Below are 21403 nucleotides of genomic sequence, written 5' to 3'. Positions count from 1 at the left end.
AGGGCATGTGTATTAATTAGCTAGTTAGCAGAGGTGCCACTCACAGGGAGACAGAGGGTGATTATCATCTGCCAATGACACTTGCCATTGTAGATAAAGTGTAGTCAACATTGGTAAAATTGTGTTACTTGAGCAAAAACATGCACCTCTAACCATAAACATGTTGGTATTGTGAATAGTGTAAAGGGCTGAGAAGAGCTGGCAGGTGTTTATTTGTGTCTATGCCACCTGTGTAGTTATTGATAACATGAACGGCTGCTTGGTATCTTATGGTGTTGTAATTTTCCAGAACATCAACATCTTGGAATCATGGCACGTACCATGGGAAGCCTGTGGTGATGGGCTGTCTGGCGTCACAGGTGTGTATTCAAATGTTTACATTAATGATTTCTGGTTTGTGTAAGTTGGCATAAAATGTGTTATTTCACTCGTGATGTCGAAATTAAATGAAGTTCAGAATGAAGCAAACAGGCATTAAGATGTGATTTTCATTATGAAATGTCTTATCCTTTGTTTTATTTTTCCAGGAGTGGTACTGCTTGCGGGTGTAGGTGGTAGAAACCCACCTTGATGGACTCCACTCATTTTCTTTTGTGGTCAGTGGATATTTGGTAAGGCACATGGCCAATGACCAACATGAACACCCTGGAACTTCGAAAGTGGCTTGGAAGCTGCCCAGCAACCTTGCCATGCCTGTCCCCTATGAGCTGGTAGAGGTGCAGAATGGATTCTGAACTCTGCCGGAAGTTGTGGAAGACATCAGAATCCCGTAGCCATGGAGCAAAGATCGTGGTCTGGCGCTGTAAAGGCACACGGACTGGAGAGTGACAATATTCTTTTGCTGCATCCCTCCTTCTGCTGTCATTCTCAAATAAATAAATACATTAGAATTGAACATGTGTTTTTTTGTTTTGTGTGGGTGCCTACAGACAAAAGGGCCATCCACACTGTAAGATTTAGAGAAGACTTTATCCTTCAGATTGACATTTTCTATGTAGTGCAAGGGCCTGCCTGATTGCATCCAAATTGAAAGTGTTGAGGTTTGAGCTTCTATTATATGGTTTGGTTAAGTCTACAGGAAAAAGTCTAGACAAATTGTTAGTGTATGGCCCATTAAGCTGCCAAGGCCGGAGTTTTGCACTTTGCATGCTGCTTGTACTGGTGATGTGAGGGGTTGTAATGTAGAGTAGGGATGTGACAGTGTTGTGTTGAGGTGTGAGGCAAATGTAGTGTTGGACTATGAGGGTCTGTGTTGTTGAAATATGGAGAGAGTCCAATATCAGACACCTATGTTTATTGGTCAAGAAATTGTAAGAACCATGGTAAATATGTAAAGAATTGCATCTCGATAAAACTAGGACCACACTCATAAAATCAAAATTGTGTTGTTTCCATTGATGTGCTTGAAATTTGGGTAGGACACCCCCCTCCCCCCCCCAAATTCAAGATAGTTTAAAAAAACTGTTTAAAAAAATGAGAGTGAAAAGAGATCCCAAGTGTAGTGATGTGATTTGAACCCATGACGTTGTGAACTGCAGTGAAGTTGCAAAGCACTTAGCTATTGTGCAGAATAAAGCTGTATGGTGGAAAAAAAGGAGTGTGTTAAGGCTAAAAAGCACATATAGCTAAAGAACTAAACATTGTATGGAATGTGGGAAGAAGACCATGGTAAAATTGTGAGGTTTCATCTTGCCCTGAAGTAGGGTAGGGGTTTGGTCACTTGCCTTTGGTACTTTCCTTCATAAGATCGATTCGACACACAGACAAGATCAAAAAAACACTTAAAATGGTGTAAGCTTGCAAGCGCTTCTGAGTGTAACATTATTTAGCAATATATATGATGTAATCCGTTACATTTTAGCAATATAAACAAAAAAAGAAAATAAAAAAAGTAGGTGGAGATGGTAAGCCTCGAACCTACAGCAGAGGGAGATGAATTACAGACATGTGATGTGTGCACTAATCCACTAGCCCACATCGCTATGTGAAACTGCTATAAGCACGAAGACATAAGTTTGCGAATTGGCGAAGCCGCGATTGTAAGTGAATCCCGCTGACGGCGGAATTCATTATTGCTGTTTTACTCGCCAATTCGCCGCAGCGCCAGTTAATTGATTTGAACGCGGCGAAACTGAAACACGTCATAGATGTTTGAAGCTATAGTCTCTGTGTTTCCTGTGGAATTCCCAGGAAAAGGTGGTTCACAGAGTTCATCCGTATTCTGACGCGTTTCGGCTGTTTATAGCCTTTTTCAAAGAATTTTTGTCACCCAGCTGTAATGTATAAACAATAACATTTCCGTTATTGCAGATATACATATAATTAGAGTTTCAAAAATAAGTAAAGGAAAAAATATAGGGTATTTGTACATACTTAGTTTTACTTTGTTACTTTGGCTTGAGACACCAAAAAAACCCCCTACTCTTCAGATTCAAGGGACGGAGGCAAAAACCTACTCCTACTACCCCAAGATCAAAAACCCCCACCCCCTCGCAATAATATACCCCTTCTCTCAACAATAAATCTCTTCCATGAACAATTGACCCCACAGAAACAATAGATTCTCCCCCCACCAGCAGCAATAGAGCCCCCCAACAATAGATTCCCCAAGTGACAATAGAAGGAGCCAGCATTAATTGACCCTCCAGCACATCCCAGCACCCTTTGGCATATACATTCTGTCCTGGAGGTTCCGGAACTGCATCCCCCCCCCCCCTTTCCTGCTGAAAAAAAAGATCTGCACTCACTTTAATGTGAGAGGGGTCCCATCTACCCACAGCCAGCGATTGCTGTTCTTCATATCCCGCCGCAGTCCAATCCAGTTATCATCTACTTCCAGGAAGGGCAGCAAAAAATCCTAGATTAGGGATGACAAAATATTTAGCAGAAATGTAACACTGGAAGAAACATTGTCACAGTTTAACATTGGTAGGTTAAAGCAAAAGGATCGCACAAGTCCCGCCCCCCCCCCCCCCCAAAAAAAAAAGGGTTTTATATTTACAGTATAGTGTTGGGCGAAAGGTTCGGACCAAGCATCACCCATTTGCCCGTTTAGTGAACACCCAGGGCGCTCAGTGGGATGTGAAACAAAATGTGGAAAAAAAAAGGCACCATTAAAAAAGAAAACAGCGTGAGGGGCCCCTCCCAAAATGTATACCAGATCCTTATCCAAGCAGGCAGCCTGGCAGACCAAGCCAATGGCCACCAGATCCCAGCCCCCCCCCCCATGTGCCCCCTACTCATTAACCAAAAAAGTATCAAACAGAAATACCAACATACACAGTTTTTGACAATTTCTTCATTAAAAATAAAAAACAATGCCCCCCCCCCATGTAGATCCATCATCAATCAATATTTCTTTTTGACACCTTTTGGTGAATGGATCAACATGGGGACAAGGTGCTTTAGGGTGCTTTAGGGTGGCCCCTCTGCCTCAAAGCACCCCCCATTTTTAGGGCATGTGGCCTGATATGGTTCAGGAGGGGGGACTTGCTAGTCCACCCCCCCTTCCTGGTTTGCCAGGCTGCATTCTCAGCTAAGGGTCTGGTGTGTATTTGGGGGGGCCCACACTATTTTTTTTTTTTTTTGGCGTGGGGCCCCCTTAAAATCCATACCAGACCCAAAGGGCCTGGTATGCATTGGGAGGACCCCCACACTCTTTCTTTTAACATTTTGTTTTGCCGGCAATGGTACTGTATTGCAATTTAAATGTCATTTTTTTTCTTTCTAAATGTCAGTTTTACTGCAGCAGGTTCTACACATGGTACATATGTGCCACTTTACAGTCAGACTAAGGGGACCCCCCAGGCACTATGTTTGCATTGATACATGTCCCCCAAGGCAGTACCCGGGTCCCCATACCCTTTTTAAGGTCAATAACTTGCATATATGCTTTCAAAATTTTGATTTTTCAAGTTTGGGTGCCCACTTTTGATAAAACAACGTTCAAGCCAACAAATGGGTTTCCCTCAACGAATATTTTTTTTAGCATTTCTCTGTCATCCCTCTAATAAAAGCCCTGCACATACATACACAATGAGTGTGTTCATTGCCCACGAAACCTGGATCCAGGATTGGAGACTTCATCCAGGATTGAAAGCTTCTTACCACCTAAGTTTTTATAAAGCCTCTGGGCTCCAGGAACCAAACCAGGTTTTACCAACCACTGAGGAAACTGCAGTTTCCTCAGTATAAAAAGATAACCCTGGAGCCCCTCAACCTTCCTGAATGAGAATCCTGGGTAACAAGAAACACTTTTCACACCACGACAGGGCGCAGAAAATATACACAAGGCAGGGACAAAGGTGGACGGGAGCTGCCCTGGGCACTGTGATATCATGCGAAGGAGACTTGTGTTGGGAGAGGGGAATTGGTTGCAGGGTGCCTGCAGTCCTTCCCCATTTTCTTGAATGGATCACATTTGGTGGCAATTCTGCCCACCAGACATGACATGAGTGATAGTTTTTGCCACAGATGCTAAGAAGTGCATGGCAACAGAAGCATGTGAACACCCCCGCCCACTCAGTGGTGTATTTTGTTTTTTTTAGCTGCCTTAGGCAAGACTAAAACCAGGCACCCCCATCTAAAGTTGTCCCACTCCTTTCTTCTCAATTGGCTATTGGGGGTCTCTGGTGGCTATTGGGGGTCTCTGGTGGCTATGAGGGGCCTCTGGTGGCTGTGTGGGGTCTCTGGAGAGAGAGGGTGGTTGAGAGAGAGGGAAGGAGAAAGAGAGGGGTGTGAGAGACAGAGAGAGAAAGAAAGAAAGAAAGAAAGAAAGAAAGAAAGAAAGAAAGAAAGAAAGAAAGAAAGAAAGAAAGAAAGAAAGAAAGAAAGAAAGAAAGAAAGAAAGAAAGAAAGAAAGAAAGAAAGGTGAGAGAGAGCAGGGTATAAAAGAGAGAGAAGAGGGAAAGAGGTGGGGGAGAAAGGGGAGTGGGTTGAGAGAGAGAGAGAGAGGTGGTGAGAGCTTCCCTATACCCCCATACTACACCAGGAGACTCTCCCATCCCCCCCAAAAAAGCTGCAGACACCACCACCTCCTGCTTCCACTTCCACTGTTTTAATATGTCATTGTAACTACTCTGTGTTTGCAACACGTAAAGAGAACATGCCACCTTTCAGAACCACCGCATCCAGAGCTCAGATAATTACCAATTCTTCCTTGTCCTCCAAAAACAGTAGACTGCTGGATTTCTTAGCACATTCCTCCTGGCTCCTCTCCCAAGTTTCCATAGTTTTCTGTAAATAGTAGCATTTGAAACCATTTGATATCCAGCCTGCGCGACAGTAGGAACTGTGTCCTGGAGGAGAAAAGACAACCTTGAAATTTCAAAAAGTTGAAAGCCCATCTCCGGGAAATCTGAAACTTCTCCCTTGCAGTGGGGATGCACATCTACTAACCCAATCCTTCACTCTCTCTGCAGATGGAACTCCCCCATGCTCCATCAGTGGACTGTCCTTCGGCATCATCGTGTCCAGTGGAAAACTATGACATCAGAGGACCTTAGACCACTAGAGAATGGGGGAAAAGACACTGTGTGGACCAGTGGTGGCTGGTGCTCCATCGGTCGGGGGGGCATTAGACAGACCTGGTCATGGACCCCCGTCACTCCAGAGTCCAGTCCACACCATATCCCCCCCCCCCTGGGTGCCAGTTTACTTACCTTGTTCCTCCGGACTGACAGGCGGCGGCGGCTTTCCCCTCTGTCTCCTCCATGTCCCCTCTGGGTGGCTGTCTGCTCCCTCCTCCTCCACCAATAGGATGCCTTCTCCTTTGGCCAATTGGAAAACAGGTCTTAGGACCCGCTTCCTGATTGACCGGGAGGAGAATCAGTGTGGCAATAGCAAATATTCATTCGCTATTGTCACACAACTGGTTGCACTCAAGGCGCAGTGCTCTGCTCCCCAAAACAAAATTAAAAATTAATTAATAAAAATCAACTATTGTTAATAAAACAATTAAAGTCCCATTCCACGTTTAAGCCAAAAGGGGCATATGTTTTGAGACAATATATGTTTTGGCCCGTGATATCTCTCTCTTTGCGTTAGAACCTCTCCAACGTGGCATGTGTTTATCAATGGCCACAAACAGTGTGTCTTTGGGATTTTTATGATGGTATATATCGTAGTGTTTAGACACACTATGGCCAGGGAATACTTTTTTAATTTTCCCTACATGCTTGCCTAAACGGACCTGTAGGGCCCTTGTGGTGCGACCAATGTTTTGTTTTCCGCATTTACATTGGAGTAGGTAAACAACATTTTTTGTAGAGCATGAAATAAAGGTTTTTATATAATACTATTTATCCGTCTGTTAAGAACGGAATTTCTCGATTTTCCTACCCTTGAATGAATTGATAGCACAAATATTGCACCTACGGCATGGATAATAACCTTTCATTTCTGAAAAGAAGATGGGTTGCCTTGGTGGGTCTATCACGTTTTGTGCTATTTTGTGTCTCAAGGAAGGAACACCTCTAAAAACGACAGCTGGCTTTTCAGGGAGTATTGGTCCAAGAATGCGATCATTCTCAATGATCGGCCAGTGTTTTCTAATTATATTTTTTATGAGGTAATGCTGTGTGGAAAAGGATGTAATAAAAGCATCTTTGAAGGAATCATTGTTCAGATTTCCGCATTCACTAGATTGTAAGAGGTTCCTCCTATCAATCTCCACAACTTCCTTAATAGTTTTATCAAGAAAGTTGCCATCATATCCTTTATCAATGAATTTTAATCTTAGATCTGATGCCTGTCTGAGAAAATCGTCCTGATAAGTACAATTACGCCGTAAGCGCAAAAACTTGGCTTTTTGGGACTCCTTTTAGCCAGGGGTTATAATGGCAACTATCGGTTGGTATAAAACCAATCCGATCATTTTTTTTAAGTGTGTGTTGGTAGTCAATCGATCCCCATTGACCACCAGATTTAAATCGAGAAATGTCAGTTCTGAACTACTACTTGAATAATCAAGTTTGATCCCCCTATTATTGAGATTGAGACCCTGCATAAATGTTTCCAAAGAGACAGTGTCTCCATCCCATAGGAGGAGGATGTCATCAATGTACCTCCGCCACAAAATAAGTTTACATGATCTCTGAACACCTGCCACTGAGAGTCTTCCACCCTCACACCGGTGAGAAGTTTAACGAGTGGATCCTGCCATTTCTTCCTTAAAGTGAGCTGAGGTCTATCCATTAATTTGGATGACCAATTGTATTTGGTAAGCAGCTATATGGAGCAACATCCACATATTGGAACTTGCTACATTGGAAAGTTTTTTTTAGTGACACCTAGTCGCTGGGACATTTTTACACGTATATTTTTATGTGTGTGCATTCATTTATTGGGACTATATTTTCTTCAATGGACTTATTGGTGATCACTATTCATTTGGTGGACATTATTTGTTGAACATGTGAGTTGTTTTTTTTTTTTGGTGCATGCACTTTTTTTATGGTATTGTACAAAATAAGTCGCGCTGAGTGAAAAATGAACAAATCAATGTCCAAAAAACAAAAACAAAAAAAAATGTTTTAAATGAATACATCAAGTTCCAGTGCAAAAGTCCTAGTAAAGCAGGTGAACTCCAAATTGATGTGACTAATCAATCCACACTTAGGAATCCGAAAACTGGTAGGTGATGTGGTTACCAGACTAACAATAAAGGATTGCAGAAATAAATCATGAAAGAGTGAACTTGATTGAAGAAAACTCAAATGATGAACTCCCAAAGATAGGTCATAAATTCATAGAAAAAATAAGAAAACGCCATAGCATAATACCACAACGATAATTAAATTCTTATACACCCTAAATTACACCGTGCAAGAGGTGTATAATCCGTCACCAATTGTGAGGCTGCTTACCAGAAAGAATAATTGTGCAGACATATAACACTCTCCCAATGAGTGATCATAGAGAAGGATGAGAAATAAAGACGGAAAAAAACCACCACCAATATGACAGGCGCTTACCAGATGGAAGGTGGGTAAAGGCAGATATAGACAAATCCCAGATACACCTGGACCACAAACACTGACACTCCGGGCCCCTTACCAAACTCAGATAATGTTTACACAATGTATGGTATTAACCGATCCAATTCACCGACATTCACCACCGGTAGATGACTCGCACAGCAGAGTCCGGGTAGAGATGATCCCAAAGGATGAGTCAATATCCCAGTGGGTGGACAAAGCAATCCTTCTCTTCTCCAAAACCACACCGTGTGGGACAGCCAGGGACATAGCCCACAGTCCCTGGCACTTCACAATTTGTCATAATTTTTTTAGCGCAGAAATTCACCCCCACATTGATATGGATATATTTGATTACAGAAGCCAGCAGGTCCTTAATGTGGATGGCGTCTTTGATGGTCATCCCTTATTGGTGGATGACATCAGCAGTCGCTTTATGCGATTTAAAAATCTTATGACTTCGGAAATCCATGGTAGTTGGGACATAGCATTCCTCGAACGATATGTCGCCGACAAAATGGTACAGAGAAGCCTGAGATGGGAGGTCAACCCCCCAAAGTGATGAACAGGATCTCGAAGATTGGTTTACATATTTTAATGAGGCTGGAGTTAAGTTCCTTCAATTCCTTATTAGTAAAAAGAAGAAAAAAACGAACTAAAATAGATGCAGAGATCAATACTCCTTGGTTGAATATAAAGATAACGATGAATATAAAAAGAAATCTGATTTCTTGAAAAAACACCTGGGGAAAGAGGGAACAGATCAGAAGAATAAGAAAAAACGTAAATTCAATAGAGATGTTACTGATTACAGGAACAACATGGTTTTCAAGTGCCAAATAAATAGAACACAAGAAAATTCTAGCAATGTTTCTAACTCAGGGGAACCTATGGAAATGGCTTTAGAACCCATTACCAGACCCACTCCAAGGGAATTAGTGAATGGAGGAGGGAATTGGTATCCCCTCAAAACAAAATAAAAAAGGAGGGGGTAAGAATAATCATTACAATCAGTCTAATGGTCAAAGACCCCCCCAAACAATCAACATAATAACCAGAGACCCCAATCTAACAACTGGAACAACTGGAAAAACCCGGGTTCTTCATTTAGAAATAGGAATCCACAGGCCCCCAACCATACGCCTATACGTGGAAGTGAAACCTCCACTTATAATAGATATGTCCCTTTAGATGATGACAACTGGGAATCCCCTATGGTTGATAGGGTCATATCCCGCCATCCACTTGGCACCCCGAATCAGGGATGGAACCATAGGGACTTCCATCAGGGAGGTCCCTCCCCTCAAAGGCCACCTTATCAGGGATCACCTTCCCAACATCAGAGACCACCTCCCCTGTATCAAAATTACCATCAGAATGGCGGCTATCCCCAAAATAGAGATTGAAAAATGGGAAATCCGCGCTTAGGATAATTCTAAGCCTCTGATATGATAAATACTGGCTGCAGCCCACCTATACACTATATTCCTAGAAATATAGTAGAATGATAAAATAACAGGAGAGGTGTATGGCGCTGCCAAAATATATTAAATTAAATATTCCGTGTGTCTTACAATGATACTACATAAGTATATATATAAAATGTGTCTCTCCACTGTAAATGTTAATAAAGTGTCAAGTGCATTAAAGGTGACTGGTGAAGGTAAATTTAATTATAATAAGTGATCCAACCCTGTGAGGGGTATATGATAGTGCTAAAACAATTGAAGAAAAAAAAAAGAAAAGATGGAAAGTCCAATGTGAAAAAATGTGAATAAAGGTAGAATTGATATAAGTAGTGTCAGCCTGATAAATAGGGCAATCGATAAAAAATTGGTAGGAAAACCAATTGAGTTGGATCCACTAAAAATTGCAATATTGTGAAGTGTTAGAAAAATATATAAGAAATATGAAATACAATACTGTGAAGTGTAAAACAAGGTACTATACAATAAATAGTATCATAAATAGACACAAAATGAAAAATCTTATAAAACCACTCTAAAATCTGACACAAATAGTCCAAGTAATGGTAAGTCCGTAATGACTAGAAAAGTCAAAAAGGAGGGAGGGTGGTCCTACAATGGGATACCCTTCTTAAAGAGAGAGAGCAAAAAAGTGACTTGAGTGCAGGTGCTCTATTGGAGAATTTTTAGAGGTGCTCGGATGTCGGTGACAATTTAGTGCTCCCCGCACCCCTTGGACCGCACTCACCAGAGTTGAACACCCCTACAGGGGTATCAGGCCTTAGGTAAACCTTCCTCTTGTAGCAGCTGTGGGAGTTGACGTAGGACATTGTGGTCACACAGGCGTCAGCGGGTGAAAGCAGATCACTGACTCCAGAAAGTGACAGTTTCTGAACTGGACTTCAACCATCAATTTCTTACAGAGTAACTTTTCGGTTGAGGTTACCAAAGTAGATACAGCATTTCTGACATGTAATACAACTGCTGAAGTTACATTTGCAAATGTAAGAAAAAAAAAAGATCTCCAAACGACCTTGGTACGCAGGACTCGGGGAGAATATTGGACCACCCTAGTAACCAGAGAAGGGGACCCCAGGAATATTTACCTAAGGCCTGATACCCCTGTAGGGGTGTTCAACTCTGGTGAGTGCGGTCCAAGGGGTGCGGGGAGCACTAAATTGTCACCGACCTCCGAGCACCTCTAAAAATTCTCCAATAGAGCACCTGCAGTCAAGTCACTTTTTGCTCTCTCTCTTTAAGAAGGGTATCCCATTGTGGGACCACCCTCCCTCCTTTTTGACTTTTCTAGTCATTACAGACTTACCATTACTTGGACTATTTGTGTCAGATTTTAGAGTGGTTTTATAAGATTTTTAATTTTGTGTCTATTCATGATACTATTTATTGTATAGTACCTTGTTTTACACTTCACAGTATTGTATTTCATATTTCTTATATATTTTTCTAACACTTCACAATATTGCAATTTTTAGTGGATCCAACTCAATTGATTTTCCTACCAATTTTTTATCGATTGCCCTATTTATCAGGCTGACACTACTTATATCAATTTTACCTTTATTCACATTTTTTCACATTGGACTTTCCATCTTTTCTTTTTTTTTTTTCTTCAATTGTTTTAGCACTATCATATACCCCTCACAGGGTTGGATCACTTATTATAATTAAATTTACCTTCACCAGTCACCTTTAATGCACTTGACACTTTATTAACATTTACAGTGGAGAGACACATTTTATATATATATTTATGTAGTATCATTGTAAGACACACGGAATATTTAATTTAATATATTTTGGCAGCGCCATACACCTCTCCTGTTATTTTACCAAAATAGAGATTACCACACATGGGATTTTCACAGGGGCAACTAAGGGTACAAAAGAGATATAGAACAAAGAGAGGGACCAGAGGGGAAAGGCGTGCAAGGTCAAAAAAAAAAAACGGGTATAAAAGATGTAGGAGTCTTCAATCTTTCAATCCTTCCAAAACGACTTTCACAGAAGAAGAAAAGTTGGTCCTTAATAGAGGATTGAAATTTGCCACCCCCTAAAGTGTTAAATAAATTTGACACATTTATGGACATACAGAAGTATGTGCGCAAATTAAATATTAAAAGATACCTCATCTCCGTTTTCACACACCTCTTTGGCTAATGCCTCTTTATTCAACCCCCCTGGATAAACCTCACCATCTATCCAGGTCTTCAGGGACTTAGTCCTTAAGGACCTGGATAAAATTACGATCAACAAACCCCCACATAATGGAGCTCTACAAATAGGGCTACAGCAATTATGTGATAATAAGGATATTGTAATTCGCCCTGCGGACAAAGGGGGAGGGGTTGTTGTTATGGATAAACATGATTACATAACAGAGATGAACAACATTTTGGGCGATGAAGATACATATAAAGTTTTAAGTGAAAATCCCACGTTTAAGTGTAAAAGGGAACTTCAAGGGATAATCAATGTAGTATATGATGACGGCATTCTCAATAAAAAAGAGAAAGCCTACCTCATCCCTTCAGCTCCTCGTTTAGCAGTGATATATTTTTTACCCAAAGTCCACAAAAACCCGATTAAACCCCCAGGGCATCCTATTATCAGTGGGATTGATTTCCTTTGTTCCCGAATTGGGAAATATGTGGATGCATTTTTACAGCCATTAGTATTTAAAATGCCTTCCTTCTTGAAAGACACTACCCATGTAAGGAATCACATGGAAAGAGGGATTTATTATGTTACATCACTGTACATCATAATTTCCCATCAGCATGGGCTGGAGGTGGCTAAATGCTACCTCGATGATGATGGTTCACTAGCTGAGGAGCAGCGTGCCTTTGTCCTACAGCTGTTGAACTTTGCCATGACACACAATTTTTTTTGGTTCAACAATGTTTATTATCTACAAGACCGCAGAGTTGCTATTTTGGGGCGGAGGTACATCCTCCTCCTATGGGATGGAGACACTGTCTCTTTGGAAACTTTTATGCAGGGTCTCAATCTCAATAATAGGGGGATCAAACTTGATTATTCAAGTAGTAGTTCAGAACTGACGTTTCTCGATTTAAATCTGGTGGTCAATGGTGATCGATTGACTACCAACACACACTTAAAAAAAAAACCATCGGAATGGTTTTATACCAACCGATAGTTGCCGTTATAACCCCTGGCTAAAAGGAGTCCCAAAAAGCCAATTTTTGCGCTTACGGCGTAATTGTATTTATCAGGACGATTTTCTCAGACAGGCATCAGATCTGAGATTAAAATTCATTGATAAAGGATATGATGGCAACTTGAACCAGAAGGTTCCTTGTTTCGTAGCTTGCAGCCTTACCTGTTGTACCACAGAGAAGCTCTGAAGTTTTAGCAGTGATTTTTCCAGCCTGGTGCTTGCCTTGGACTCACTAGCCCCACCTGCTGTCAGCTGCGAACAATGTACAATTTAACCAGCTGTGAACAATGTACAATTTATCCAGCCTTTAAATAACAGCACTTCCTGTTACTGAGTGCCCGTTTGTTTTGCAATATCTTCCTGGGTGTGCTGCTTGCTCTTTGATAAACTTTTGTGTAAGAACTTTTGCCTGTATTCGTGACTCCTCTTCCACCTGCCGAATCTGTACTTCACCGCCAGCTTGTTTATGACTTCTGCCTGCCTGACCACACTTCGGATTTCTTTTGGATACCGCTTTGCCCGATCTGTTGCCGGCCTGATCTCTCTGACTTCATTTTCGCCTGAATCCTCAGCACTCAAGCTCCACTTCAGACTTTAACTCACAGGTACCTAACACTTTCTTGATAAAACTATTAAGGAAGTTGTGGAGATTGATAGGAGGAACCTCTTACAACCTAGTGAATGCAGAAATCTGAACAATGATTCCTTCAAAAATACTTTTATTACATCCTTCTCCACACAGCGCTAGATATCTAAAATTGGTGGACCATAAATAAATCACTGGGGAAAAAATGTATCCAATAAATACGTGAAGAGTGATGATAAGATCAATGATAATGTATACACACTTCTTAAATAGCAATAAAACTGATATATAAAGTGCTGTAGTGATGATCAATAGGGATGATCGAACTTTTGAAAAGTTTGCTTCGGCCAGAACACCCGAACTTCCCGAAAGTTCGGGTTCCGATTCCAGAACCCCATTGAAATCAATGGGACCCGAACTTCGGTAATCAAAAAACACAATTTTGAAGCCCTATAACCCAATAAATGCCCCTAAAAAGTGCCTAGGGTTCTGGGTCATGCCCCAGGGACTATGAATCAGGCAAAAAAAAGTTCTTAAAAATTGTCATTTTTGATAGAGAGCCAATTATTTAAAAAAATCATTGAAAAAAAAAAAGAGATTTCTTTGGATTTAGTGTCTGGGGTTTCTAAAAAGGTGTACCTGTGAAGTTTCAGCTCTGTAGCATGTCCAGAACCAGAAGAAAAAGAGAATTTTTCTTAGAATTTCAATAGCGCAGGGATGGGGCTACGCTCCTTTCACACCTATATGTGTGTATGTGTATATATATATATATATATATATATATATATATATATATATATATATATGTGTGTGTGTGTGTGTGTGTGTGTGTGTGTGTGTGTGTATATACCCCTGTACAGAAGTTCAGATGTCATGCCTGCCTCCAAAGACGCCCAAAAAATGCCCAATAAACGCCTGAAACAAAAACGCCCACGTGTGAAAGGAGCGGAGCCCCATCCCTGCGCTACTAAAAATTCTAAGAAAAATTATCTTTTTTTTCTGGTTCTGGACATGCTACAGAGCTGAAACTTCACAGGTACACTTTTTAGACCCCACAGACACTAAATAAAAAGCAATCTCTTTTTTTTTTTCCAATAATTTTTTCAATAATTTGCTCTCTATCAAAAACGACAATTTTTAAGAACTTATTTTTGTGTGATTAATAGTCCCTGGGGCATGACCCAGAACCCTAGGCACCTTTTAGGGGCATTTATTGGGTTTTAGGGCTTCGAAATTGTGTTTTTTGATTCTATATATATATATATATATATATATATATATATATATATATATATATACGTATATATATATATATATATATATATATATATATATTGTGACAGGAAGTCAGGTAAATCTGTGGATGTAGTAACAGGCAGGAGATACATTTCCACCTGGTTTAGAAAGTTCACCAATTACTATAGGGTGTCGGCTGAAAGGGTAGCCAGGACGGCTTAAGGAAGTTGAAAGGCCTTCAGCTGTTTGGAATGAGGAAGTTAAGGGCTCTATAATTTGTCCAAAGGAAGTCTAAGGATTGCTGCCTCCTGACGCCGTGTGGGTAGCGGAGGACAATCAGAAGGAATGCCCCCTGAAAGCTGTGTGAGCATGGGGAAGACCTCCTGAAGCGATGGGCGCTGAGGAGGGTAAAAAAGTGTGAAGACTTCTCAAGGTGAGAAAATTAACTATTTCTATGTGGAAGAAATAAATTAACTGTTTGCTATGTGAAGAGACAAGTCCAATGAACATGTGCTGTGAGAAGAGAAAAGGGACATGTTACATGGACATTTGTTGTGTGAAGAGAACAAACATTAGACTATTGAGTGTCTGCTGTATGATCAGCCAAGTCTGCCGAACAGTAGGTTGGGGACAGACTTCATTAGATAGGTTCCTGTGTGTGAGAAGTTAGCCGCCCACAGTGGCAAGGATTTATTTTGTGTTTTATTTTATTTTAGATGTTTTTGACGCTTGCACTTGTGTGAAGTAAACTGCAAGAATAAACCAAGCTGTTGATTGCAACCACTTCTCGGCTATCTCCCTGTGAAAACGCACCCCCCAAAGGGGTCATCCACGCCCGCCACCCGCCACCGAGCTAATCTCCCACATTATATATATACATATACACATATCTTTTTATATATATATATATATATATATATATATAAATATATATATATACACATATCTTTATATATATATACACACACACACACACACACACACACACACACACACACACACACATATATATATATATATATATATATATATATATATATATATATATATATATACATATACACACACACACATATATATATATATATATACCCCTATACAGAAGTTCAGATGTCATGCCTGCCTCCAAAGACACCCAAAAAATGCCCAATAAACGCCTGAAACAAAAACGCCCAGGTGTGAAAGGAGCGGAACCCTATCCCTGCTCTACTAAAAATTCTAAGAAAAATGATCTTTTTCTTATAGCGATCACCCTGACATGGATGAGTTCTGTCACCCTGCCATAGCAGTCAGAGTCAGTTCATCCTAAACTACATTATGGTCACTCTGACACTTAACACTTTCCCTACAGAAACTAGATTATTGAATCTAACTATAGTGGAAAATAGTACCCTAACTACACTGCATATCCCTTTCCTCACACCAATAATTGCTAAATGACACTGGAGCAGCAGGAGTAACAGAAATGCTTCCACTCTATTCCACAGCCTCTCTATTACAGTGCTAGAGATTTGGCGGGGCTATGTTATATACTGGGGGGCGTATTCACTACTGATTGGCCTCTGGACCCCCTAGTCACTCCAATCACATTCCTAGCAGACTCCTGCCCCCTCAATTTGCTTTTACTGATGTTTCTGGTCCAATCACGGGCTTTAAAAGTCCAGTTCCAGTCCCATTGCATTTTGGGCGATTCTGGTTGCCGAATTCCAAACTTTTACCGCAAAAATTTCAGAATTCGGCCGAATTTCGAACAGCCAATGTTCGGGTCGAACCGATGGTCGACCCGAACCGTTCGATCATCCCTAATGATCAATAAAGTGATCTGTGCTAAATCATATAACGTGAGCAAAAAATAGGTGAAGGTGCTGATGGTGAATAATAAGTACCAATATATAGTAGTGATAATAATCAATAATCCTCCTATTGCGATGTGAACAATATAAAGGTGCTAAAGTGACAATAAATAAATATAGTGATCAATGCCCATTAAAAATCATCTGGGTGATAAGAATAAAGGAACTGGTGATGAGCAGTAATTCCAAGTTGCACAATGACCATCTGAATGACAAAATCAAGTGCAGGTGAAAGTGTCGGTAGATATTCAGTGGTGTCAAATGATGATCAAAGCAAAAAATGCTACAAAGTGCCCAAAAGCATCAGATATAAAATATATGATGACAAAGAATAAAAGTAAAAAATAAAATCAAAAGTACAAAAAATAGAAAATCGCATACAATTGCAAAGTCCCAAAAATGTGCAAAAAAGTGCAGCATTGCAATAAATGAAGAAGATGAAAGTTCGTATGTGATACGTTGACAAAAAACACTTCCAGTGACAACCAACTGCGATGATTCGTGAGCTTGGAATCCAAAATTATGTGTAATGGCCGCTCACCTCCATTAACACTCAATCAAGCGTTTTTGGTGTAATTAATCACCGTAGGGGACCTCCAGATATTCTCCAATAAGATGAGGGGCTTATGGAATCGCTATGGAATCGCCAAATGGATCTCCAAGAGATGTGAAATGCCCAATGGATAATCTCTTTTCTTCTATAGGGTCATCATGTAAGCAGCAAAAGATGTGGTGTTCCTGGGATACTCGCTCACCAAAGATAAAAGGGGGGCTCTCATAGTGTACTATATAAGACTTTAATACATCGAAAAATATATCACACACTTACAGTTAAAATAAGGAAGATGCGTTTAGTATGCAGCAAGATACCGCCGATGCGGTCTGTTCCGATGCTTCCGGTCTCGGCCGTAGACCGGAAGTGACGTCACCCGGCTTCTCCCGACACGTTGCGTCACAAACTCACGTGACTTTATTTGCTTGATAAAGTCAATAAATTGGTCGCACCACAAGGGCCCTACAGGTCCGTTTAGGCGAGCATGTAGGGAAAATTGTGGCCATTGATAAACACACGTCACATTGGAGAGGTTCTAACGCAAAGAGAGAGATATCACGGGCCGAAACACGGTGGATATATTGTCTCAAAACACATGCCCCTTTTGGCTTAAATGTGGAATTGGACGTTAATTGTTTTATTAACATTAGTTGATTTTCATTAATTCATTTTTTATTTTTTATTTTTTTAGTTGCCCTCTACATATTGTATTTTTTCATTTTTTCTATATTGCTTTTAACCAGGCATTTAATCAATATCTTTTTGATGGATATGTAGAGATTGATATGTTTTTACTATATCTATAATATATCTATAAACAATTAGAAGAAAATTGTTTCCCCCCCCCCCCCTGTTTCTCTCTCTTTTATTCAGAGTTATGTGATATACTTTATGAAGGTGCAATTAACATTATGACCACAAGAGGGGGTTTACATCACTATATAGGTTGTATGGCGTATTGATTAATATATTCTCCTATATGCCATCCAAAATATTAACCTATATATTACCCCCTATTCTGTAAAATCGTCCTTGCCTACAGACATTTAAGTATATCTGGCATTGATTGGATTTATCGCAATAAGACACTAAGTAGCCCTTAGATTGTGCCATTTCCGCACTTTTCTTTTTCTATATGAGACTTGCGGACTTCACTGTGAAGTCTTTCCGCCCCTCCTTTATATAATATTACCGGTACGCATTTCTGCCCCTTTTTTTATGAAATATATATTACTAAGATTTCAGACTTGTCAGAATACATTCATGCTTGAACACATACCACTCTCATTTTGATTTGATTTTTTTTGCCCACGATTATCCAAGTATATCCGCACTGACTTGATTTGCCGTAACGAGATATAATTTGGCCTCTAGATGGTGTCATTTCCACCCAATCTTCTCCCTTGTCTATAGACTTGCAGTCTTTCTCCACAAAGTACTTCCGCCCTTCTATAGTCATTAGTATAATTGTCAGGCGTTCGTATCGCCTACTGTCCTATACGGGGGATATAAATAGGCGTTGAGTCACGTCTGACAGCCACGCCCCTGACGACGTCAAACATATGACAAAACGCATTGGGTGGAGTCAGACGTGACGTAACCACGCCCCCGGAGCTGGCCCACGATTTCCTAGGAGGACACTGCCATTCATCTCTGCATGTCCCTATGTGATGTTCTGCCTACTGTTGTGTTTTAGCTTGTGAGTGTAAACTTTTAAAATTAAATAGCCTCTTTTGCCAAATGTTATTACGCTATGTCCGCACCTCTTCTTTGTTTTTTGGGCAATTGAACGTCCATATACTTATGCCGCAAAACTACACCTGGGGAAATTCCTTGAGTGTCCACAAAGCCTGGTGAGGTCCATCCCTTGATTGGGTGACCGTGTACATCTGGTAAGCGGCTCATTCAGATGCTCTTTTTGGGTGATCATTCACGGGTGTACACTTGTCTCCCAAGTGCTTAGTGTATGCTGTTTCATTCTATCGGGTCTGTGGTTCTCCTTTCCCTGACTGTGGTCAGCAGTGACACACGGGATTAATAAGGTTTATATGTGAGTGCAACTCCCTACTTCCTTTTCCTCCCCATTGTGTGTGCGGTATCATGCTATGTGTTTTTTCTATATATCTGCTTTACATGATCACTGAACACCTGCCATTGAGAGTCTTCCACCCTCACACCGGTGAGAAGTTTAACGAGTGGATCCTGCCATTTCTTTCTTAAAGTGAGCTGAGGTCTATCCATTAATTTGGATGATCAATTGTATTTGGTAAGCAGCCCTTCTTACTAAAACGTGTTTCTCAAGCTGCTATATGGAGCAGCAACCACATATTGGAACTTGCTACATTGGGAAGTTTTTTTTTTAGCGACACCTAGTCGCTGGGACATTTTTATATGTATATATTTTTGTGTGTGCATTCATTTATTGGGACTATATTTTCTCCAATGGACTTATTGGTGATCACTGTTAATTTGGTGGACATTATTTGTTGAACATATGAGTTTTTTTTTTTTTTTTTTTGGTACATACACTTTTTTATGGGTTAAGCGCTACACATATTTTGCACTAAAACATTTCAAATGCCCATGGGACTTTATATGAGGTACAACACAACACAAAGACAATTCAAAGATTTGTATTAGATAAAGACATGTCAATATAAAAACAGCAACCTGATTTGCTGTAAATGTAGTCAGAGTCAAAGTGCATCAAAAATCTCCACACGTTTCCTAAATATTCAGTCATTTCATCAGGAGTAGATTCTACTGACATAATGTCTATATCCAGTCTACATCCTAGACATGCCCAAAAAAATGTCATCATTATTCACCGGGCGTGTCTAGTATATCCCGTCCTGCTCTTCTCCCGGGATTTCCCCTGTCTTAGTACAATGCAATGCAGCTGTGATTAAAGAGGAAGTAAACCCTCCTCTGACACTTTTACCTATAGGTAAGCCTATATTAAGGCTTACCTATAGGTACTGTAAAATATCTCCTAAACATGAACCGTTTAGGAGATATTTACCTTACATGCAGCCAGTGACGTGACCGTCGGCTCCCGCGTGCGTGCGCAGGAGTAACGTCACCTCGGCTCCGGCCAATCAGATGGCCGGATGCCACGATCCCGGAAGACGGGCGACATGTCAAGGTGAGCGGGCGGCACGGTGGGGGCATGTTCTTAGGTATTTCATAATGAGCTAGTATGCGATGCATACTAGCTCATTATGGGTTTCTCTTTCAGGTTGCAGCAAAAAAAAAAAAAGTTCCATGGGTTTACAACCTCTTTATTCAGCAGGAGCTGTAAAAAAAGCCATCTGGCAATGTTTATCAACAACATTTCTCAGACGGGAATACAGAAAGTTACATTGAAACATTGTAACTTTCTGTTTATCCATTTACAGATCAAAGGGATGAACTTCAATCTCAAAGTGAAGAGAGTTAAAGCAACCTTGACAAGTAAAAAATGAATTTCTCTTACGTCCTCCGACAGTCGCCGCCTCTTCATATTCCTCACTAATGGGGTTATTGACCTTTGCTCCGTAGGAGTGCTATGCAACAGAATATATTAATATCAAAGCTTTTAGCATATCCCACCCCCAGGGGGTGGTCCCCTCAGTCAATACCTCCTTGCTTCCTGCATACCAACTCAGTTTCATATGCCTAGCTCAGGAGTGCAGGCTGTTCCTGTGCTGGGGCTCTTAGTCTCAGCCACTTTTCTCTTTTTTTGATTTTATTTGAAGTTTTTTCTCTTTCTTTTACTTAGCTGTTTATTTCCAGTGTTAGTTAGTTCTTCTGATGAAGATGATCGTGCGGAGCTGGGTCTCAGTCTGGCCACCCTGTATCCCAGGGCTCAGGGCCAGGGGCTTCCCAGCCTGCCATCGAGCGTTCAGCTTAGGTTTTGCCCTGGCACATTGAATGACCCATCCCTGTTCGCTGCAGGGATGCTATCGGTGAGGTGGCTACCTCACTGGACGCCATTGCGGTTTCGCACCGCAACTCCACTGCGTCATGCTTGCGACACTCCCTGTCCTAAGTACTGCAGTTTGGTCGCTGGAGCAGGCTCCCCACGCCATCCGGACTGGTAAGTGTAACTCTATGTGGGGACCTGTCTTTTTTGGGTGTCAGTCTGGGACTGTGTGACCCTGCATGTCTGTGTGGCTGCTGTGCTCCCTGTCAGCTCCTGTGTGCACTTGCTACCTGTGTGTGGGCTGTGAGGGGGGGGCTCTCCCGCTCTGCTGGGTGTCATATGAAGCAGTAAGATTTAAGACATGCTGTGCAGCGATCGCTGCGGCGATCCACCATTTTTCTGGGGCAAAATTATGGTGGCAGGTCCTGTAAGGTACTGCACACGTTTTTGGCGCCAAAAGCCGCCATTTTGAGCGGTGATCGATCCCACATGTCAGCGCCATGTTCTCTTTGCCCAGGGTTTTGTCCTCAGCCGAGCGGCCATGTTTGTGTAGCCTTGCATAGGCTTCATAGGGGCGGTCAGTCTTGCATCACTTCCTTTTCCTCTGGGACAGCGATCGGTGCAGCAGCC

This window comes from Pelophylax lessonae, assembly GCF_965119305.1.
Source record: "Pelophylax lessonae genome assembly, chromosome: 4".
Classification (NCBI taxonomy): domain Eukaryota; kingdom Metazoa; phylum Chordata; class Amphibia; order Anura; family Ranidae; genus Pelophylax; species Pelophylax lessonae.
Note: the sequence above shows the minus strand (reverse complement) of the source record.